Source organism: Drosophila hydei, unplaced genomic scaffold, assembly GCF_003285905.1.
Source record: "Drosophila hydei strain 15085-1641.00,03,60 unplaced genomic scaffold, DhydRS2 tig00000063-arrow-pilon, whole genome shotgun sequence".
NCBI lineage: Eukaryota > Metazoa > Arthropoda > Insecta > Diptera > Drosophilidae > Drosophila > Drosophila hydei.
The window spans coordinates 3730798-3755775 of NW_022045657.1; the positions used below are offsets into that span (position 1 = coordinate 3730798).

The 24978-nt window shown below is 35.2% G+C and overlaps 1 protein-coding gene across 1 annotated transcript in view; it reads left to right on the top strand.

Moving 5' to 3' along the window:
• Positions 1-24978, top strand: part of LOC111600298 — a 47815-nt gene that overhangs the window by 1866 nt on the left and 20971 nt on the right. The window contains exon 2 of the mRNA XM_023316353.2: positions 20794-20889. The gene's annotated coding sequence lies outside the window, so the exon portion shown is untranslated. The remainder of the gene's footprint in view (positions 1-20793; positions 20890-24978) is intronic.

The following is a 24978-nucleotide window of genomic DNA, read 5'->3' on the forward strand; positions in this document are numbered from 1 at the left end:
GCCGGCTTCGAAATTTGTCGAAAATTCTCTGTGTATGGGCTGCGACTATAATTGCACGGGTATAATTAATAGCACTGCAGACATTAAAAATGAGAAATTACTTTACGGTCGGCAGGCCGTTCAACTGAGGGTGCTAACTGTCCGATCAGCCAAATGAAACTTATAATGCATTTAATGACTGCAACATTTAATGAGCCAAATGGCCAATAATTAATATGCATTCAGCTAAATGTTTCACTTCGCCCGTGTGTGTATCATTAGTAATGCATTTGTCTATGTAGTTATGAATGCCATTCTTCAAGTATCACATTCTATATAAAGAAATATTCTGTAAGTAATTGCTGTACAGAAAAACCCAGAAAAATATCATTAGCTGATGCTTATATAATCGTAATTGTTTCTTTAAAATCACTTTGTAGATTGGGCATCAGAGGGATAAATGTTTGATACTACTCACTTATTCGAAACCAAACACATATTCAGTGAGCTGCCCCAGCTCCACTTTATTGAATTACATTGAAATCCATTTGTTGGCGTGTACCAGACCCACTGGATAAATAAAACTATAATGGAAAATTATTTATGCGCACTTGTTTCACTTGATTAAATCAGAATTTATTTATCGAAAGTAGTCAAGCAATTAACCCAGCGCTTTACATAAATTATTTATTTTTTATTAATTGCATTTAAATTTGTTTTACTTTCAATCACCTGTAAGCTCCTCAGCATGAACACCGGCATAATGAGCTGAGGTGAGAAATGAATGAATGAATACGAAAAGTTATTACCATTTCTGCTTACTGATGAATAAAATATATTTGAATATGACTTTCAAATATTATGATTTTTTCTTTAAATTTTTTAATATTTAATTTATTTTTTATAAAAGGCCTGATATATAAATTCATAATTTGAAACTGTTTCATTTTTGAGCTATGACCCCGCATTGTCAGTGCGGCCATCCATTAAATGTTCTGGTTCAGTAAACTCGTGGCATTAATTTGCAGAGGAAAAAGGGACAGCTTTTTGAGCGCATTATGGACCCATGTCCACTCAGATTATTTGATGTTCGCTAACCGCACAACAATTACAATTACGAGTCCTGAGGACAGTGGACTTGCGGGCACTTTAACTGCTTCAGAGCACCGAATTTAAGCTGTAAGCGGAGACAATATAAAGATAAATAAGAGAAAACACCTGTAATGGAAAAGGAAAACAGATTGGCAGTGTCTTGCAAGCTTTTAACTACGATTTTCACGCTTGCATGGCTTTTCACGCTATTCGCCTTATTTACTAGTAGAACATACTCAGATTATACATTTTCTATTTTTATTTCGGGTGCTTCGTTGGCATTGGTGCTCTTTCTGCTCGTGCGCTTTGTCTCTTTGAGTGTCTACAAAGTCGGAATCATCATAAAATATTTAACAACCTGAATGCACTCACACATTTATGAAAGTGTAAATATTTAATGATGAATGCCTTCGGCTCCGCCTTACCAACCAGTCAGAAAGCCAGTCAGTCGGCCAGCTGGCCTGCCAGCCAGCCGCTTAGTTAGACTGCGTTTCCTAGATTTCGGATGCGGCAAATTTGTAAGGTGGTCTACCTGAACTTTAATGGCCCCAACAGTGGTTTATTGTTACATGCGGCGTATGTGTAATACATTGCATGGTAAATTATTAATCGAATGTGTTTTGCCAATAAACTGCGCTCAGAATAATGGCGAGGTTGGACAGATGAGTAAGTAGAGAAAGCTGACGTAAGCTCCTATTTAATCCACAGTTTCTTTACCTCAAGTGATCGATAACAGTGTTCATTATACATGATAAATTATCGATAAGCATTAGTGTCATTATCGATAAAAATGTTAATAGTTGTATCGATAAAATTATTTATTGCCCACACGATTATTTTTTCGGTAAGCCAAGAAGAAAATCTTAAATTATATATTGTGATTTTTGCCATCTGGTTTGAAATGCGACTCAGTTGCACCTGAAGGAACTCAGGTGACCCTCGAAAAAGGTGGCTCCATAGCCTAACAACAATAGGAGCTATTAAATTCAGCGAAACACTTGTTAACCTTTTGCGGCAAGGCCTCCAGGGCAAAGATTTTCAGAGTCTAAGCCCTATATAAATGAATATATACATACTGTATATATATACATTCAGGTATTTTTTGTAATTAATTAAAATTATGCGCGTAGTACTCTTAGCAGTCATAATTAAATTCAGGATGAATTGAAGTTGACATGGTTTCAAGGAGTTGGCCTAAAGGACAACGTCGCGACAGTTAATCAACTCACGCAGCTCACGAGAGGGAAAGATATATAAAACGAGGGAGAGAGAGATTGAGAGAGGCAGGACAAGACGAGCGCAAGTAATGAAAGCCATTAAAAATACTGGCGGTTTAACACGGGAAAATCGATAAAGCCAACGAAAGATGTGAGAAGTGAAAACTGATAAAATGCAGCACACACACACACACACAGACACAGCCACGAGGACACAAGCACGCGAGCAATCTAAGCGACCCGGTCTTGCAATGGAGTCTGTTATATTTCATAGTTAGCTCACACACACATACATCCAGGTGCAGGAAAATTTCTGGAAAAAAAAAACGAGGCATGTCAGCCATGCATTGCTATTTCTCATAAACCGAACCATTAAAGTTCTAATATGCACCTGGCCGAGCAAGGCTCCGAACCGAAGCTAATGATAATGGAATGTGCTGCTATTTGTGTTTTTTAAGGGAAACTAATTAGCTCACCCAGAGTCAAGCCATAAGCCATCCAGCTTTTCAATTATGATAGCACAACACGAAAAGTAGGAAAGGTTTATGTAGTATGATTGAAATACCAGCTTTTTTAATTGTGGGAGTTCGGGCTTATGCATCAATTTATTTGAATAATACTTCTTTGTAATTTACATTTAATTCTGAGTACAAGAGTTATATAATGAGAATTTAGTGCTGAAAATAATAAATAATTTAATGATCATTCATATTCCAGAATATCCATACAAATTAATCTGCAAAATGTATATATATATATATATATATATATCAAATTAAGCTGGCGCTTAGCATGATTTAAATTTATGTTAGTAGACAAATTAATTGGACAGGCTAAAGGATACGTTAATAAATTGTCGCTGACCCCTATACCTGTGACACGACCCTGGTACAACGTTGCGTATGCGCATTTTTATTATACAACATCGTGTCAGCTGGAAGCAAATTGCAGTCGCCCAAGGCGCACCCAATGTTGTTCATCTGACCCTCGGCGAGCGTCTGCCAGTTGACAGAAAGAGCAAGGCTAAAGTGCATTAAAAATTCATTAGACAAATGCATATATAAATATAGTATGCATATATCAAAATACCGCTCCTTGCGCATAAATGTGATAAGCAAGGGACAAATTGCGCCATAAAAATACGAAGAGTGGAGAAAAATAAGGAAAACAGAGTTGAAAAGTGTGGATGAAAACAAAACAAAACATTTGATTTACGCAGCTTGATGCAAGGCGTTGTTTTGTCTGGCGTTGACAAGACGCCCCATGGCGCGGACAAGGCGCCTCTAATTGGCAACAATTTTGCAGTGCTCCATCGCACACGAATGCCCCTTCTACTCCACGCTGTGCTGATGATCATCAGCATTCGTAGTGGACACTGAGCGCTGGTCTGGCATTTTAATGCGCGCACGTAGCCCTGGCAAACTAATGGAATTAATCAAATTATTTTATGGTCTGAACAGCAGGAAATGTAAATGTGAGCGCGTGAAACAGCAGGCCGCAGTCATTGAGCCACGCAGCCAAGCACAACCACAACCACAGCTGAGCTCAGCTGACACTCCTTTCGAAGGAACAGCTGAAGAAGAAGTTCACTGCAATTGGAAGCTGTTGTCAAGTTAAGCTTCAATTTCAATCCAATTGTCCCTGCTCACTTGCAGGCACTTCATTATTTCAACTAATTTCTCTAGTCATTGTGTGTCGTACGTGATGTCGTTGTCGTTGTCGTTCTTTTTCATACTCTCTGTCTTTTGGAAATGCTGAAAGTGGGATATAATACAGTTGAGAACATTTAAAATATTTAACAAACGAACCAAAGCTTCTTCGCCTAGCACGTCGTATACAAATTTATTAAAATTTAAGCTTAAGATGAAAAGAAAGTAATTTTGATAGGTCGGAAGGCATGTCAATATAAATCAATCAGCTCAAGCAGAACAATTTGCTACTATATTCGAATAATTAATGTAATGGAATTCAGTTCGTACTTTCAAAAATAATTCAATCATTTTTTAGTAAGTTAACAATTATTGATTCTTATGATTAAAAGTCATTACTCAGGTACAAGACTATCAATATCAATATATCTTCTCTTGTGTTATTTCGTCAAGCGATAAATATCGATTATTCAATTACTTTTCTTAGTTAATCATAGAAAACATATAAAGCACCATAGTTAAAAGCTCTCTTTCTATGCTTCTTAAGTCTTTTTCAGTTTATCAACAAACCGATAAATATCGATTATTATCCTTTCCATTGGCGCAGTAAATATGCTCGATTGCGTATAAGACAGGGTATCACTTGCACGCTCCTTCACGCCTTCAACATCTGATTTGTTTGATTTGAGCATGTAAGCGAGTGAGTGTGTGTGTTGCCAAGCGAATGTCCTGGCCATCATGAAGTTCATTTGGTTGCGTTGTTCTTGAACTTAATGCCGCAACTGTGGCAAATAATACACTTTCTCCCCCTTTATGTATCTTCTTTTATTATTTTTATTATTATTATTTCTGTTCTTCTTTCTGCGCTCACTTTCAAGGTTCACTGACATTTGTCGAGCGCTCAATTTGATTAAGTGCGGGGCGCTCAGTGGGAGTCACTCAAGGCGAGCGTGTGGCGTGCGGCGTGTGGCATGTGTAGGTGGTATATAGGTGGTGGTAAGAGGCTAAGAAGGCGTGGCAAGAATTGCGTCTAAATGCAATTATCTTCTAGCTTGCAGGCGATGCTCCCGACGCGTGCTCAATGCCAGGCAAAATTGCATTTTATCAGCGCGTCGCATTGTCATTGCTACTATTGCTGTTGTTGTTTATTTGCGTTGAGGTTGCATGCCCCATGATAATGACCAGCGTTTGAATGGCCAACTGTGATTCGCTTTTCGCGCGTGTACCTAACACCGGCCCCACGTCCCCCTCTGGTGTGTTCAGGTTGCGTCTTTAAGCTTGCCGTCTGCATATCTTTTGCATTGCATACATTTCAGCGAAGGTGAAATGTCCGCTCAAGTGGCTGTTTGTTTTGCTTCTGCTGCTTCTTTATTTAATTTTTTTGCTTACCTAAACTGGCACTAAAACAGAATATGCTACTGTCACACTTAAGCCAAATGCCTTTGTCCCTGTGCGCAGAGAGAACAGCGGCCAACAAAGAGAGGAAGAACCACAACAAATGCGTCGAGGGACAGCACAAGGGACAAGCAAAGCCCTGAAGGTTTATGTGTGCAGCTGTGTTAGGGTATGTTTTTTCATAGCATTAGATGGGTTGGGCTTGTGTGAATTGTTGTGCAGCAGAGTCTCCTCAGAACACACTGCAAACACACCTTGTTGGTACTAAATGTAATTTTTTCTTATTGTTTTCTTTTCTTTGCTGCAGCTCTGCATGAGAGCATCTGTTGGACGTGTGTAAGTGTTGATAGGTACTTAAAGGACTCTGCAAATTATAGCTTTAAATTAAATTATATTTTTAACTAGAAAACTACGTATTTAACCACTCACAGATCGAAATGTATACTGCTATATATCGAGAAAACGAATCGTAAACTTTTAGAGTATCTTTAAGAACAGCGCGTTTTTTCAGTCAAAAAGATTTGGTTTTACAAAACGCATCAAAAGGTTTCATAGTTTTCATAATATGAAGGTGGAATTTATATCAATTGTATAGTTTGTATCATTGAATATTCTACTACGAGTCAGATAAAAAATTTAAATTACATCTTCATGTGCTTTTATTGCACGATAAATATTCCGTTTTATATCCATTGAAAATGGTAATTCTTTTGGTAAAATTTATTCAATATATTCATGGTTTTATAAGCCTAGAGCCTAGAGTCATTTATCATACGCAGTATGTGATGGTTCACTCCATATTGTCGATAAAAAATGTATTACAATTAGTAGTGACTTGTTCGTTGTCAAATACCCACACCTGAATGAAGTTATTATTTCCTGAAAACTCAATAAAATGCATTTGGATCAATAGTTATTAAATAACTAATTACTGATGGCAAAAATTACGAGCTACGTGAAGTATGCATGGAGGTGTGTGTGTTCGGGGTATTTTCTAGTCGGACACTCCTCACTGCTGTAATCTAACTTGCTTTCAAATATTTTTTGTGTATGCAGAAATTTCATAAAAACTTTTGTTCAAAACAAAAAATGTAGCCATACAATTTGTAAGCTAGCAACTCTAGCACTTGTCAAACACAAATACTTCACATGAGCAATTACATACAACACAGAAACACAAGTAAATACACACTCCAACACACACACACACAACCTTTGAGCTAACTGCAGAGAACAATAACAACACGCTGGTTTTGTAGATATATGTATAAATATATACAATTTGTATTTGTATTTTTGAGTACAGCTCTAGAGGGCGTGGCAACTGAAGTGGGCAGTGACATACAAATTAAGGCAGTGACTCAGTTGTGTCATTTGATTTGTATGCAAAGAATGAGCCCAAAATTATGCAACATAAAATTATAAAGTGCAAAAGGACGCGCCTACTGCGGTTGGCAGGCGCACTCTATTGCGCCTTATATCCAGCAATGCCTCGTTAAGTCCCAATTTTGTCTTATTTCGGCTGCTGTTGTTGAATGTTGTTATTTTTCCATTCTTCGTTTTGTGTATATTTGTGAAGCATGTTGCTCTTGTTTTCGCTCTTGGCTGGTGTGCGACTGCCGCATGCCAAATGTAAGTAAATAAAGTTACTATACAAAGTGGGCGAACTGTGGCCTTAACTCGGTCAACGGTGCAGCTTGACGTTAGCTTGAATCCAACACAAAAAGTTCGCCAACAAAATGTTTGCATGACTGGGGGCACTATTGTTATAATCGTGCTCTATATAAGGGTATTGTGATTTACTGCATAATTATGTTACCTATAGGTAGATCCAGAATCGTGCCACTAACTCCAAGTAGACACAGTTTTCTATCATTATTAGTCTTTTCAACAGGGTCCCATGTTTTAAAATTTTTTTAAGGATTTTCATGAAATATTTTAAAAATATTTTTGAAATATTTTGAAATTGTTTTTAATATATTTTAAAAATAATTTTACAAAACTTTTAAAATCAATTTAAAATATTTTTAAAAAATTCAAAACTGATGATAAAATATTTTAAAAACTATTTAAAATTGTTTTTAAATGAAAAAATGTAAAATATTTTAAATATGCTTCTATAAAATTTATTTATTTATTATTAAGTTATTTTAAAATATTTTAAAAATATTTTGAGATTATATACAAATATTTAGTAATTTACACAGTTATTTTCATTATTTTATTATAAAAATGGTCAAATTAAATAATTAATAGTTTCAGAAAGCGTATAAAACTGCTAATAACTTTCTTTTGCTTATTAAGTTTATTTTCGTGCACGGCCCCAAGCTTTGTTCGAATATTTGACTTTTTGGGCTATGCTTCCTCAAGCAGGGAGCAAGTTTGCTTCAGTCAGTTGCAGCGTTCAACACTCTATGTGAATCATTAAAGAACAAAAATAAAGTAAAACAAAAATATCATACAGGAAAATTATAATCAAATTTTGTGGTGTTTTCATTTTATTTGTTTAGTGCCCAGAAGCGGTTGGACACGAGGCTGAATGTTATTACGTGTGGGTGCTGGAGAGGAGTATTGTTCTGAAGGATTCTTGTATGATTGTCCGAAAACACAAAAGAACAGCGTTTTGACCTTTACAATAAATACTAATTAAAAACAAAGCGTGGGCGCTTAGCCAGTTAAAATAAAGTGGGTGTGTTCTAATGGGATTTATTTTTGTACCTCACTAGCTGTTCGTTTCTTTTTGTTTGATAATGATCCCAGCCAACACTTGTTCTTCATTGTCATTACACTAAATATAGAAATAAATTTTCCGAAATTTATTTTGTCAGGACTGAAATATTATAGTTTGTTTGTTAGTTCGTCGAAGGACTTTGAAGCTGTCTGCCTGCTTTCATTCCTAAAACTTTAAGCTTAAATCGCATAAGTTAGTTAGTTGATAATCTCTTTATATTAAGTGCCTTAAGAACCTGCATCATAAGTGTTTTCAATGACAATTTGAAACTTGTTTCTGTAAGACATCAATCAAAAATTCATGATAAGAAAAATGACTAAAATTTTATTTGTGATTTCTTCGCTTGGCATAAAACGTTTGCCCCAAAGCCAAGGTTACTTACTGGAAAAATATTCGTTTTGTGGAGTAGTCTGCACCGGGCACTTGATATGCAAATTGTTGACTGTCATGAAAATATGCACATTAATTTTCCGGACTTTTTATTTGTGAAAAACTTTTTGCTTTTTTTTCACTTATTTATTTTCATTTTATTTTTTGCTCTCTGCGTGTTTTTCCCAACTCACGTGTAAAACGTTACACAAAACGTGAGACATAGGAAAAATTGAAAATGAAAATGTCGCAAAACGTGAGACGGAGCACGCACGTGAGCTGGGCCAAAACGCGACAGTTGCAGGTGGGCGTTCGCTATCAAAGCGAGCATGTGTGTAGGAGGGTCCCCATATAAGGCGTGGCATTTGCCACTTGTTAGGGAGACTGCATAATCATATGTAAACGCTTGTATGAGAAAATAAACAATGTAAGGCTGCCAACTGACAAGCATAGCGCGCTCCATGTTGGCTTGCTGTTGCTGCTACTGTTGTCGTTGTTTTTGTTGATGTAGAAGTGATGTGTTTGCACTGCATTTATGGCCGCACCTGGGCATCCTGTTAATCAGCTCCGGCCGCAGCCTTGCCGCCAAGCAGTCATGTCAACAGTGCGTATGCGCGGTATAAAAAAGAATAAATATATGTAAAGTATTATGAATAATGACAGCATCCATTTATAAACAGCTGCCAGTTGGACAAACAACTCTCTTAACGTTCATATTAATGGCTGCTCAAGTCACACAATTCCAGGTAATAAATGTGTTAGACAGCAGCATTTTTAAAGCTTCGTCTCATCCATTCGCTAAAGCCAACGCAGGTTCCATCTTCACCTGTCTAGACGATCCCAGCAGCCAGACCTAAAAGTATAAAGCATAGCTGAGGTAATCGAAACAGGGTCTTGAGAAATCGACGCAAATATGAAACAAAGAATCTTACGCGTGGCTTGATTGGCTTAACGGTGCCAAAATACTCTCACATAAATAGCTGACTCGTTGTTTATAGCATTAACAATTTACAGGTGTCGGTGCTGAATATCAATGAATCTTAAAGTAAATATAATATAATCGAAAGTTCAAATTAAATAAATAAACCAGTTGATAGACAGAACCGAAAAGCAGACAGAAGAAGGCATAGAGGGATGAGCGTTGTTGCCTTATATAATATTATGAAAATTTATAACGACCACTTGCTTAGAATTTGAAATGAAATTATATTATTATATATATTATATATATATATATATATATATATATGAGAGGATGGGAGAAAGAGAGAGCGCTTACGTAGGATATTTTTTCATTGTTTACCTGCCTATTGACTACATACTATAGCAGCATTTTAAAATCTTTATTTTTTGCTTACCTTGTGCCGTTTATCACTGTGTGCTGCATATTTGGAGTGTTGTAGCTGTCCTCATCAAGCTTACATCATGACCCATGTCAGCTTAATGTTTGCCCACGAGGTTCTACCAGCTGAATGCTCGACCCTTGCGCTATTTCTTTTTTAGTGGCACGTGTTGCTGCTAACTACGTTTATGTAGCCTCTTATGATACTCTTCATTTACCCAATCTCACTCTCTTCCTCTCTATCGCTTCCTGTTGAGCAGCTGGTCGCCCCAAGATAAATGCTCGTAACGACATGCCATTTTCCACTAAATTAACAAAAAAGTTTTCTGATATGCGCATTCGCCGTCAAGTGGCTGGTAAACATTTTTGCTAGCATTTTGCGTTGTTGTGGTTGTCGCTTGGGTTTTTTGCTCAAATTATAAAAAATGGCATAAAAGCCCCTGGAAGCAGCCATGGCTGCTGTTGCACAATCTCGGAGGAGTCACAAGGAGCACTTCGTAAAAGGTTCTGGCAGGAACAGGAAAGTGCAACGTGGCGTGTGAGTGACATATAAAACTTTAATGCACACTTTTATGCGAAACATTTTTGTGGGCTTGGTTTGGTTAGCTCTTCACACCCGACGTCAATCTGTGCGAAGTGTAAGGTTGTGGGCGGCATGTCAATGGGTATTTTGCGATGTGCTCATAAATTACGCAACCGACACGCCCTGTTATTGAGGGGATGCTGTAAGCAAAGCCATAAACTGATATATCCCCGGTCATGGCATTCATTCCCTCATTCGTTCTGTGAATTTCATAGCGACTTGGCTTAAAGCTTATCGGCTTAAGTCAGAGACAGCTTGGCTAATTGTGTTCATTTGCAAAGCGACAACGTGACCGGAAATGCGACTTTACCCCACTTGGCATTAAGACTATTTAAATCGCATTTGATGCAATTGCGACATTTTGCACTCGCTTGTGCGTTTGAGAAAGTCGTGCGTTTTGTGACTTGCGAGTTGAGTTGCTTCGAGTGCAATTTGTAAGAAGTATGCCAAGCCGGAAATCCGTGCGCACTTTCAAGTGCATTTCCGCTGCAACAACCAAGCCATAATAGCAACAAGAGCTGTTGAGGCGTGTCCTTGTATGAATGTGTGTGTGTGTGCTCGCTTGTGCATTCTTCGTGCCTGTGGCACCATTTGGCTGCAGATGTCGCTCGAAAAGCTCCAGGCACGAAAAATAAAATTGTCATCTTTACGTAGCTGTCCAAAAACTGCCACGTGGTACAAATAGCTGCAGTTGTTGGCATTGTTGCAGCTGCTGCTCGCAATGGAATCAATGAATTGGCAAAGTGCCGGCGCGTGTGCACCGTCAAGAGCCGCTCGAATGTATGCTAAGTGCTTGCACATGACATCTTCATTCCGACTGCAATTAAAAACCTTGCAGTACACTGAAATGGCAAACATATTGTCCGACTCAGTTCATTAGTTAACTCAAATATTATTTGTGGATTATTAGTTGTGTTGCCTTTCGGAATGCCACATAACTGAGTGGTACTTCATTGAAACTATTTACTTAATTAACTTAGTTTAGTTTTCTTGATAGATACGGGCAAATATGCAAGCAAATAAGTAAAATAAACGTAGGTTGAGCAAGGCTTAGCTTGTATACTTTAATAGTCTGAGATATTAATTGCTTCTGACTTTGAAATCACTGACAGTGTTTCGGGCATTAATTTTAGAGGACTCTGTTATTTCCGGCAATTGCCACTGGCAGTTGGCGGCCAATCGATTTTTCAGAGTCTTCTACAATTCTAGTTGCATTTCAAACTAATTTCCGCTTGGATGTAGTCTGCAGATCTAAAAAAGTTTACTTAAACTTTTCGACTGTGCCATGAATTGCATGCACCAAATAATAGATTTCATGATTGCCCGAAATTTCAGCATTTTCTGGTACTTGTTTGTCTCTTTTAATTTTCTATTATTATTCTTAAACAATATTTTGAAGAAAAATAATAAAAGTGAAGAAAATAAAAACTTTTTTCTAAAAAGATCAATAGTTTAAGTTACGATACAGATTTTAATTAAGGCCATAAGCTTAAACTCTCGGTTACATAAGCTGCTGACCTAAGGGGGAAGTTCATGTGGTGTGTTCATGCATTTGCATTTCTCTACTAAAGAGCACTTGAGTTGACATTTAACATTCGCTTAGGGTTTCCTCATTAATAACAATGAAGCGCATCAAATGTGTTGGAAAATATTTGGCCACTTGATGTAGCACGTCAGAGTGACATGGAGAGTGAGACAGACAACTTGCTCTCATCAAAGTACGGCGTAATTTTGTAAAGTCAAACTAATCAATTTTGCGCATGATTGATGCCCAATTGTGCTGCATTCTTTGTTTGAATCGAGCTGAGGCATTTGTCATTCACATTGAGCTGTTGACCGAGCAGTTGCTGTCGCAACTTTGTTTCAGTTCAGTGCGTGTCCAAAGGCAAAGTTGAAAGCTGAAAGCTCTAATCGCATCATTGATGCGGTTTCAGCCCTTTTCCAAGGGATACATTCAGCTATTGTTGGCTAGACTTGATGACTGCTGCTGTTGCTACTGCTGTCGAGCTGGGTTTCGAATGAAAAATTGTTTAAGGAATTTTGTTTCAAAAAAAAAACAAAAATATAGATTCGGAATTGCCCGCCCGCCTTTTGTCAATTGACTTTGAGCAGTTAAGGCAATCAAGGATGAATAACCGCAAGAAGACACCTGCTGTCAGCTTGATATTTAATAAAGGCTCTGTGTTCATTTCAAATGTCAACAGAAAATCAATCCAACTGTCACTTCGGGGCTGCCTAGCCGTTGGCATTTATGAAAATCGAGTTGGAATATCAACTACGCTTAAATTTAAATATCATTTTCTTGTTGTCTTTCCGTTTGTGACTTGCTTTTGTTTCTCATTTGCTTTGACTTCTATTGATGCAATAAAACCAAAATAAAAGAAATCGTTTAGGGTGTTGACAAAACACTTTTAATTTAAATGCGGGAATTAGAGCAAGCTAGAAAGCTCAGTCACTGAATTTATGTGTGCTGTGCGTATACGTAATGTGCAACGTCGCACGGCTAATCAATCATTTGGGAAAATCCTTTCTTGCACAACAATTTAACTTTTTTGTTGTGTGTGGGTGTGTAGTGTAGATAATGTTCGTCATATTATATACCTATGCGTAAGTCGTAGCTTCGCGATAAATAAGATTATCGCATTTTATTTAAATGGAATTTATTATATTTATTGCTTAAATACCTTTTAATTGAAGTTTTAAGGTTATTTACGAAAAATCTGTATTCAAATATTTATCGAATAAGCTTAATGTGTGAATACCCTGTAATGAACACTAATACGTTATATCATAAATATAAATTAAATAAAAATTACTTTATAAAAATTATTTAAAGTTCCAATTCGGTTGAATTCTGAAGTTAATCCCCAGTATTTCTATTTTAGTAAGTTATTTAAAATTAATTGAGAATCAATTTCGTCTTATTTTATATTATGTTTTCTTCGTTTTATATTCTTAATTATTTTGTTTCTAATATATATATGCACTTAACTTTATATAATTTATTTAAGCTTCGCTAGTTTGTATACCCCACTAAGGGATTGTTTCTAGGCGCAAATGATAGCTCCACTTTACAGGGTATACAAACAGTAGTCTCCCAGCGACTATTGGTTTATCGTGCTCCCATTTGGCTACCATAAAAACCAGAAACAACTTCATATTTTGTGCACGCGTCGTGTTCGCTGCTCTCGAATTTGTTTGCACATTTAATTGACATGTTTTATTTTTAGCAACAAATTAAACAATGCAAATGCCGCTGTAGTAAAAGGCACAATACGAACAACACTGAATGCAGAAACAACAACGACAGAAGAAAATTTCAGCAACATGCGTATACAAATTTGCCAAACATGAGCATGTTAACATGCTGGGTAAACAGTTTTATAGGCGCCGCTTGTTTTTCTTTTGGCTTTTTATGAATATTTATCGCACAAATTGATTAAATGAATAGCAACAATATGGCCCCGTCCCGACACTCGTACTCACATGTCAGCTTACATAAAACTGGGCCTATGTAATTATTTTGCGCGAAATTCTACGCAAACTTGGACGCGTGGCTCTAATTGGGATTTGCGGTAGGGAGGCCTACAAATTGCTGTTGATTGCACCAATGGCCTCATAGCCGATTTCACCCTGAACAATACAGAGGTGCGAAGCTGTGAAAACAGATGCTTTGTCAAAACTGTACCAAACAATTTACTGAGCTACGAGATTGTGAGACGTCGATGATCAATTTATGATGATCTAAGAGAATTTGAGCTTGTGATCTTTAAGGTTAAGTAAACTCCCTGCAAATTAATATATTTTTTGAATACGCAAAAATTCACACTGAATCATTGCTGTTTTTTGTTTTGTATTTAAAAATTCAAATGTATAAATTAATTTTATTGTTGGTAAATTAATTTAAAGTTACGGAAAATATAAAATAAAAAAATTTTATTAGAATTTAATTTTTACGGTCATTTACTTTTTATTTATATTAACAAATATAGAACAAACTTATCTATGGAAAATATTTTAAAAACTTAAATTTGAAATTAGAACTAATTTATTATATTTATAAATTAGGGTTTAATCTAATGTAGAGGTTTAGCATTTGCACAGAAATCGGAGATAGTTTTAAATAAATTCAAATTATTTTAATAATGCAATACAATTTACAAATAATTTTACAGTATTATTTGCAAAACTTAGAACATCATCAACGCAATAGCCAGTTTAATCAATGCCGTTTGAATTTTTGATATTAATGAGAAAGCATTGTAAGATCTTATATCAAAGAAGCCCAGTGACCCATACACTGATGGCTGCCTATCTGTGCGATGCCAGATGTGTTGGCTGTTGTTTTGCCAACACAACTGCTGGCATCAAAGTGGGCCTTGAACTCAGTTGTGACCAGCCATCAGCTTGTCAATGGACTGGCAATTGAAGAAAAACATAAACGGAGCTTGTGCGCCCTTCAACCCGCACGGAATATCTTAAAGCCAATGCACGGTATGCTAGCTGGGGGTCAGAGCTGTTGTGGGGTAGGGCGTTTAAAATGCAATTCTTGGTGCGAACAGCGGACCGCAAACCGCAAGAACGAACATCGAAAACGGTTGCAAATTAAACATACACTTAATTTATCGCATTATTAAGTATTAATTATATTTACATATTATTTATTTACACGAGTTTAATGAACTGCACCAATGCAAACAATTGTATTACTTCCCACCCTCAACTTCCTCTCTCTGCCACATACTAGAAGGCAAATAGTCAAAAAGCGTATCGCCTGCTTTGCACCCACAACTTGACTCGACGTCGACGGCAACTCGTGCTGCCATCTTCCAGTTGGTTGCCTCGTACTCTCATGTAAATATAATAAAACTGGGCAACCCGTAAATCCAATTTTCCAGCAAAACTTAATGAAAATGAAATTCAATATTAAATAAGTGAATTGCCATTTTACATAGTTTGCAAATTGCTGGAACGTGAGCCTCGACCGGGCTTGGGCTTTTGTGTTAAAAGCATTGAAAAGGCTGCAAGCAAATATTGAATCAATTGTTTGCGAACTATTAAAAGCATGTACTATAATGACATCAATTGACAAAGTAAACAAAAATATTCCAAAAAGAATTTTTGAAAAAAATGTGCAGTTAATTAAACTTATGTGATAAAATACTATTGTTAATAAGTATGATTTATCAGGGATAATTTTTTATTCAATTACAATTTGTTAAATAATTTTTTTTAATAAATAATTTATACAGCATACACTAAATTTTAATGTAAATATTGGAAATATAATATATATAACGAAATCAATGTTTAATTCTTTTAGCTTTTTGAATAGATAGAACAACATTTAAATAAAAAAAGTTTATTTATATTTAAGAAATAATAAAATTTTTTAAATATAAAAGTATTATTTGGTAAAAAATATGAATTGCTAGTTTTACAGTATTTGAAATAGCATACTGTTCATATGATTTTAATATTTGATCAGCGAATACACTTTCATAAAAATATAAATTTAAATTGCTTATTGAGCCCTTTACTCAACTGCCTAGATTAACATTGTTAATTAATGATGTTAGTTCTGTGGAAATGCTTTTAATATACACTTTGACCATAGCCGGAGGTAATAAATCCAATTTGCATGGATAATATTTGACCTGTTTTCCTTTCTCCACATATGCGTGTGTGTGGCGTATGATTGATGTCTGCTGTGGACAGCGTGTGCATGAAAAAGTGCATAATTCGATTAGTAATCGATAATGTTGCATGCACGGCACACGCTGCCAACCGATTTGCACTAACAACTATACAAATTTAGAGGAGCACAACAACGCAATGCATTGGGGCTGGCAAGTGGCTGGGTTTGGGTCAAAGGCTCAATAGGTTTTGTGCCACTGACCTAGTTAAGCCCAGGCAAAGCTGTGAGTTAGAGGTTAAAGCACGAAAGGACATTAACCTAGTTTGCGATACTCATGCACACACAGACACACTCTTGCTCTCTCATTATTTGCACAGCCACTCAGGCAGTTTGGTTGGTTGGTAATTTAATCCTTTCGTTGCACAGCATCTTTGGTAGCTGATCGTTTGGGTCGTAAAGATTAATGGCTAAAAAAATAAAGTGTGGGTATTAAATTCGCTTTGGCCACGTGTCAACCCGGCAGCATCATAAAACCATCACCAAACACTGACATATCACACATACACATATAACGTTATCATCAGTTCAGCGAATGTTTTTTTTTACATTTTTTCGTCGATCGATCGCTCAGTTGGCACGTGTACAAAAGTGCTTTCTCTCGCTCTTTCTTAGTCTATTATTTATCTCGCTTGCTCTTGTCCATTTAGCATCTATCATTCACCGGTCTTTCTATCACGCTACTTGGCTTGTTTGTCCAGTTGATGACGCTGGCTATTAAACCCATTAACCATTAACACCTTCGATACGCACACACCCACACATGAAAGAAACCTAAATCTGACTGCGATTTTTATTTATTGGTTGTTTTGCTTTTTTCACATATATTTTTCTCTTTATATATGATACACGATTATTGTTGACATATCAAAGTTTGTTTATTATATGAAGATTTCTTCTATAAATAAACAGAGAAAGCTTGGCAGGACGTGATACGCTTTTGAACTGCTTAGTCGTGCAAGAGTCGTATTTTTTTTGTATTCCCTAAAATTCTGCGTATATTCTTATTTAATTTCTTAATGATAATTTCAATACAGCGTACAGTGTGGTTTTAGTTTGTTTAAAATCGAATATGTTACACTGAAAAACAACTTAGCTTTGTAAATGAATTTTGTTCAAATTAATTAAATGAAAAAATGAAAAAAATATTTTCATATATAAATATTTAAATATTTAAATAGTTTTTTTTATTATTATTTTTTTTATTTAAAATTAAGTATTTTTCAATATTTTTTTTTGTTATTGAAAAATGTAAATTAAATTATATCAATAAATTAATACATACATATATATATATTTTTTTTTTTTAATTCAAATAATTATTTTTATTTTTATTTCTAAAAGTAAAACTAAGCATTTTTCAATATTATTTTAGTTATAATTTAGATGATAATTTTGGTAGGAATATATTGACTTCTGGACACTATTCGAAATACTAATTTTTAATTTTATTGAGAACATAATTGCTTATGCATATGGTATAATAATAAAAACTGCTACTAATTAGAGCAGATGATGCGACTAGCCAATTCGAGTCATCATATAATTTTGCCTACTATACATATGGACTAATTTGTGAATGATATGCTTTAGTTAGTCAAGATTTTACCTTGTGCTTTTAAGGTACTTATATATCCAAGTCCAATTCACAGCTCGATTTGCACGTTGTAAACCATAGCATTTTGACGATGCGTGACTTAAGTTTTGGGGATTTTGCAAGTTGAACTCAGAATTTTCACGTGTCTCAAGTGTGCACAAGATAAAACAAGGTAATATAGTTACATTTATATATATATATATATATATATATATATATGCACACTTATTTTTTTTATTTTTTATATATGATACTCACCGGCTATCCGGGGCTTCAATAAATCTGCAGTTATTATTCTTTTGACGCACCAAAAAAATTTCCAATATTATATGATTTCCTTTTCCAAACAAAGCCAGTAAAATTCCAAATTGATTTGCTGCAAATTTACGGGCTTGACAACCAAACGATTGAACACTTTTGCGGCATCGCGTCGTGTATATCAATGGCAGGCCTTAACTGTTGTCAATTAGAAATTTTGCCACGCCATTCGATTTATTAAGTGGGCAGGGCAAAACGGAGTCAAAACTTTTCCTCAAAAGAAATCAACTTAATTGCTTAGATGGCAGATTTTTAATTGCTTTTCAATGTCGCTGACGAAGAGCAAACATATTTTTTATGCATACCCTATTTGCATATTTAAATGGCTAAATGGAATGGATGTACACCCAAATCCGACTATAAATAGTGTTAATACATTCATGATGGACCTAAAACTATTTTAAGTATTATTAGACAATTCTAGTAAAACGTTAGGCTTGATATATGTTTAAGATGATAAATTATCCAAATTTTATATAAGATGTTAATCTTGGTGCTCCCTATTAAAGTCATCAAATTTTGAGTTGCCATCACATTTATATATGCGCATATGCCAATTAAGCTCTATAGGGTATATCGAACACTCTAATTTATTTCATTTTATTCTTGTTCCTTTATTTTTCTTGTGCTGTATAAAAAGTTGAGTTTAAAGTTCAACTTAATGGAGGGTAGAAAAGTTCATTTAATTTGCTAATTGTTGCACTTGGTGCAAAATTTGCGTGCTGCCACTTGAGGCACTTGAAGGAGTGGCCTGCTCTTGGGCTCCATGGGGAAATTAGTCAACAAAGGCCGCGGTTTGATGTAAGCGAAAATACATTAAGCTGTCAATCTTCATTCCAAACTCAAAACACACAGAGAAACCGACAAGTGTCGGGCACCGAAAATATTTTGGCAAATGCTTCATACTATTGGATCGAAGAGGAGTCCTCGGGGAGAGAGATGGGTAGGAGAGTGCAGATGCCACCAGAACCTTGAGTGGCACTTGTGAACTTTGACTGTCGCTGACGTCGCTTTGCTTCAATTGATTTCTGTTGATGTAGACAGGCAGCCGAACAGACAGTCAGTCAGTCAAGTCTTTCACACAGTGTGCTGCCCTCTAATACCCACACCTGGCTATCAAGAAAAGGGCAACTGAAATATCGCTAATGCTCGGCGTGTAAATCGACTTAACTTGTATCTTTGTTTGCTTCATACTTCGAACTTCATACTTATTCGTATCGACTTATTACAAGTCAAGCCTCAGTTATTCAGGTGTGAGTTGCTCGCACTTGAGAAATTGTAATATATTAATATTTAAAGTAGATTGCGATAAGATTTCGAATCGAAATAAGACTAATGGAAATCAACTCTTGATTGAAGTATTTCCACCAAACTCATACTTTGGTGAAAATAGAATTCGATTCAGCAAGACCTTGGCCAGAGGCACTGGTGCATTAAACCCCTTAACGCCAGACACAGGGTACCTTTAGTTCACATTTACATTAGCATTTGTTTGATATTGAAATTCGCAAAAAATAAAAAAGATTTTCTTTATGAGCTGTGAACATTTTCTTGTTATTTATGTGAATTGATTTTATACGTATTTATATGCTTGGAATGTTAGTAAAACAGAATATAGATGGGGAAAGAACATATAAAAAGAATTCGGTGTATTCCAATATCTGACGCGAATTCCCTTTGTTCACAATAATTTGAATAAATTACAATATTGTAAGAAGTTGACTCAAATATAAATTAATATAAATCACGCTAATAGTATAGACAGAGTATTGATTGATGTATTTTCAGAAACTTTGTGATGATTGTGAAAACTTATGTTGGTGATTGCATCTCGCACGAGCTTACTATAGCATCTATGGCCAAAGTTATATTTAAGCATTAATGTCGTGAAATGTTCCATTGATATTAAAAATACATATTTTAATCTTATTATAATTTATACTTCTGTAACTCTAAAAAAACACTCGACACATTATAATAAATATTTAATACTTGATATATAATTAAAGAATAATGAATTCCTGAAAAATTATAGTGCAATGTAGAGTAATTTGTTGTAGTATTTTAATGACTACGATATTTTCAGTTGTTATTTAATAATAAATATATATAAAAAATAAATATATATAAATATATATATATATATATATATATATATATATAAATATTATATATATATATAAATATTGACAAGTATTTAAACTTAAAGAAGAATATTGGGTATAAACGCCTGCAGCTGATGTCTTAAGCACAAGAGCTCTTCAAAAGGCTAAGTATGAACCCTTTTCAGTGGTAAACGAAACTGATATATACTGATTTATATTGACACCATTGTAGTTTAGACATCAGTTGTATATGTTAAGAGATGAAACAGACAACAGTCAGAATACCCGTTTGGGTGTCGGGATCATGAAGTGCGTATGTTTGGCTTTGGCATTGGCGCAACTTAATGCACTAAGTTAAACGATGACCCACTCGACTACGAAACCACACAAGCTTCTGTTATTTATGAGTTTTGTCATAAACAAGTGGCATGACTTAAGCAGGCCTAGAAAAAATATGACTTTGCCATTATATTGAAGAAGCTACAGCCTATTTGTGTGTTTATAAATAACTATATTTTCCATGGCTGCTTGTGGTACTTTATTTTATATTTATTTCAAGCTCAGAGACTATTTCAAGCAAAATGCTCATAAGCTATCAAACTATCAAGCAGAAGCAGAAAAATAGCTCCACAAGCCGCTTGCCATTTCTTATGCTGCATATTTCCTTCGTTCTTACGTTTGATATTGAAATGTTGTTTTCCTGCTTTCTTTATATTTGCAGTTTTCCTGTCGCATTGTTGTTTCCATCTGCCAGCTGACAGCTAATTTGGTGCCCGGACAAAGACTGTGGACCGGCAAAGAGAACGAGTAATTCAAGGTTTGCAATCAATTCGTATTTTCAGCAACTAAGGCCACATCTTCATAATACTCTTTTGTGAGCATAATACTTATATAAATTGTAAGTCTCTTAGAGAAACATTAAGCATAGGAGGTGTACTTTCATTTGATATAAATACCTTGATTTAACGACTTGTTATAATATTGACTATTTTATTCACATTTGTTATTTCGTTGAGGGTCTTCAAAATGTCTCCATTTAAGTTTCAGTGAATCACTATTACCACAGCCTGTAATAATAAAAACTCAGAAGTTAGGCACGCAAAGCTCGTAAAAGCAAATATTGAATACTTTTCAGAATATTTCCGCTGCAATAGTTATTTACAAGAAAAAATTCCCCGCTTTTCGCTTTAAGTTTATTTTTTGTTCTTGATAGCTTTACAAATGCTCTAAAGACTTAACATTCTTCCTCTGATAACTATGGTTTATACATTTTTGTATCTATATCAAATACTCCAATGAAAATTTCCGCATAATAAACACATATCAAAATTGATTGTTAAGTGTATCACAGTTAGGCATTTGCTGGCAAAACTTTTCCTCAGAACATTTCAATCAGATTCTTGTTTGAGCCTATTTGTGTATATGTATAAATAAATGTGTGTGTGTGCGTGTATTCTATTCTATTGGCACGTAGGAGGCCGGGCAGGCACGTGTGCATAAACACATCGATACTTTGGCCAAAAAAATTGATGAAATTCTCCTGTCAGCTATTCCAAGAGTTATATATTGAAAATATCTCAGTTCGTTGTTTTGTTTTTGTTTTTGTGTAGCTGTTGTAGCCAAAGAAATGAGTTTTGGCAATCGAAATTGTAACTTTTGATTAGCACATTTATGTAATAATCAAGTTGTGCTCATCCTTGAGCCAGGCACTAGTAAATATTCGGCTGATTGATGGACATGGCTGAGCTTGTGCTCCGCATTTCATGCGAACACATATTTATATTTATCTAATATATATATGTATATATATATATATATATATATATATACATATTTATATTTATTCTTATATCTCATTGTTGGCCTCTCCAAATGGCACTTCAGCTTATTTATTGTCCTCATTCCTATGCTGTTGCTGGGGGGTAGACAATTCCTCGTATTTACTAAGTGGACGAGTGTGTGTTCAGCTTTGAGTTGTGAGTGCTCTCCACGTTGAAATAGCTAAACAATCTGCCTATTCTTGTACTTTGTCTAGTTTGTCCATCTGATTTTGCAAGTCTCAAGTTTTCCGGCTGGCGAGAGGGATTTTTGCTGCAAAGCCATATGTAAGAGTTTAGGGAACTACATATTAAGGGCAAAGTCAAACTGAAGTTTAGTGCACTTGGCTTGAAGTGTTGGGGAAGTGTTCACCGAACATGTCTGGACTGTAATTGTGTAGCTTTCAAAAGTGGTCTTAGCATTGATCAATCAATATCTACAATCTCGCATCAAGTAGCTTTGGAAGGCAATTATCTAAGGACGTCTCGTAACTCGCTAGTTGAGAGAGTTATGAAAACTCTTCAAGTTGCCACTTTTCCCAGGCTGCGCAACTTTCAAAATTAATTAGCTAAGGGCTGGCTCTCGGCAGTTCTTGAGTAAATTGTTGGCCGAGTGTGCTAATAACCGCTAGCAACTGATAAGTGTAACCTATATTTCTTTTTCCTAACTACCTCAACTTCCTGTCGCAGTTTAATGAGGTCATCGCTTGGTATTTTATCACTATACTCAGTTTATGATACATTAGTAGTATGGTTTTATCATTTATTGCTTTGGCGTCATGGTTTATTTAAAATTATGCGTTTAATGTTTAATTTCATTTTATTACTTTATAAACATTAACTGTCAAATGAGATCTATAGGATTTTGTGCTCGATTTACACATTTTATGGAGTGCAACTCACTTAGCGACGAGTTCCCTCAGCTGTTGCTGCAATGCGATTATATCTCATATTTCGAGTGGCATTACAAATACCTTGTAATCATAAAAAGTTTAAAAAGGTAACATAAGGCAGTGGTGTCGGAATGAGAAGATGCATGGTTTTTCATATTAAAAATTCCAAAATCTATCATTTATAATTGAAAAATATATAAAAAAAATAAATAATAGTATATATAATAAATAAAAAATAAAAATGTATTAAAAAAAAATTTTAAAAGTAAGTTTGAATAAAATTACTTTCACTAAAATGAAAAATCGGAAAAAATTAAAAATAAATATATGTCTAGATATATAGACATACATAGATAAAGCTCCTTTTATTATTTAACGATAAAAAATAAATTTTAATTTTATCCAATTCTTCTTGAGTATATTTTAATAAGACTACACTCCAACTGATTGCAGGGTATCGGCCAGTCAAGTGAACTTGTTTGGAGCTCTGTTACTTGTTTTATGATGATATATTAATGCAGCAGCCATGAGGTGCCATAAAGTGAAGCCACTTCAAAAACAGATGCAAACACTTTGCAGCAGCAAGAACAAGACCAACAACAACAACAACATCCCATATCCGCTTGACTGGCAATAGCTGAGTCTGACTAGTTAAGTATGTGATACACACGCACAAGCACACACACAAAGCTGGCACCCATAAGCTGTATATGATATTTAGCACTTTTTGTTGTATTTGTTTTTGTTCTACTTAAGCGTTAAATTGTTTATTTTTATATCAGTATATATGTAAACAATTTGATGGCTAGCTATGCACATAAATCTTGGCCACTTAACTGAACAACAAAATTGGCAATAGATTGCTCCGCCAGCTGCGCCCAAATATCATATTATAAATTGTTGCATCTTAATTGCATTTTAATCAAAGGCAAACATAATATATGTGACTCGTCACACAGCTGTGCAAACACTTTGTACCCTTGTGATAGGGCGAAAGCTGGGCACAGGGTTCGCCTTTATGTCGATCTGCCAAAAGACTTGCCTAACGTCCAACATTAAAATTCATGTGTCAGCTCGTTGGAAATTGCTAATCATGCGGGACACCCAATATATGCACACACACACATGAGTATAGTATCACTTATGGGTTTGTTGGGCAAACAAACGATAACTATGCAGCGAAGTGGGGGTAGCGGAACGAAGGAAAAATAAGAAAATATGAGCCATATATATTGTGTGTATTTAGGTTTGAAGACAGAGCCAACTCGACTGACTCAACTGAACTATTCCATCAAAAAAAATATATGTAGGTGCAATAGGGAAATTTAGAACTGGGTCATCAATTAGTGGCTGGGCTGAAAAGCAGAATATGAAAGATTTATGAATATAAATATTTAAATTAATTTAAAAATTGTGTTTGAAAAAATTCCGAGAAATTCAAAAATATTTTTAAAAAATTTAAAATGTTATATATGAAGTGTAAATGATTTTGGAAAATTTCATTATTTAATAGACACTTTTTTTGAAAATTGTTCTTGATGCTTAAAATGTAAATGTAAATATCATTCCCAGGAACATATGCTCATTCAATACTTTATGAGACAGACGTCATGGCATTATTGCCATGTTTAAAGTTAGAACAATTTCATTACAATTGAATTCTATAAAAATAAACTTGCAGCGCATACGAAATTATTCCCATTACGCATACGCAGCGTGTGCGACTGTTTCTTCCAGCCTGTTATTAAGACCCGCTGTGCGACAGCCATACGTATTTGCACGCACACAGTATTCATTCACAGACAGGTGAGCGAACACATACACATACACATAGACACGCACTGGTACTCGTTCATTCATTAGAAAAGTAAATTTCATGCTAGAATAAAACACAAAGAAGAAGAATATGGAAATAGAAAGAAAAATGTTCTTCGCACATTTTTTTTGGCAGCAAGCCAACTGAAAATGAAGGCAAGAGAAGAAAAAGAAACAAGCAATATAAAAAACGTTGCTCACGTTTCTTGCCGCTTGCGGTTTTTATTTTATTTTTTTTGTATATGTGGAGCTATCAAATTTTGCAACAACTAGTGGGCTCTTTATGACGCTATCAACCAGCTTGTCGGTCTGCCGGGTGTCCTGTAACCCTTGACGCGAGTCTGACTTCTGCTTGTTTGTCAAAGGTTCGGCAATTACTTA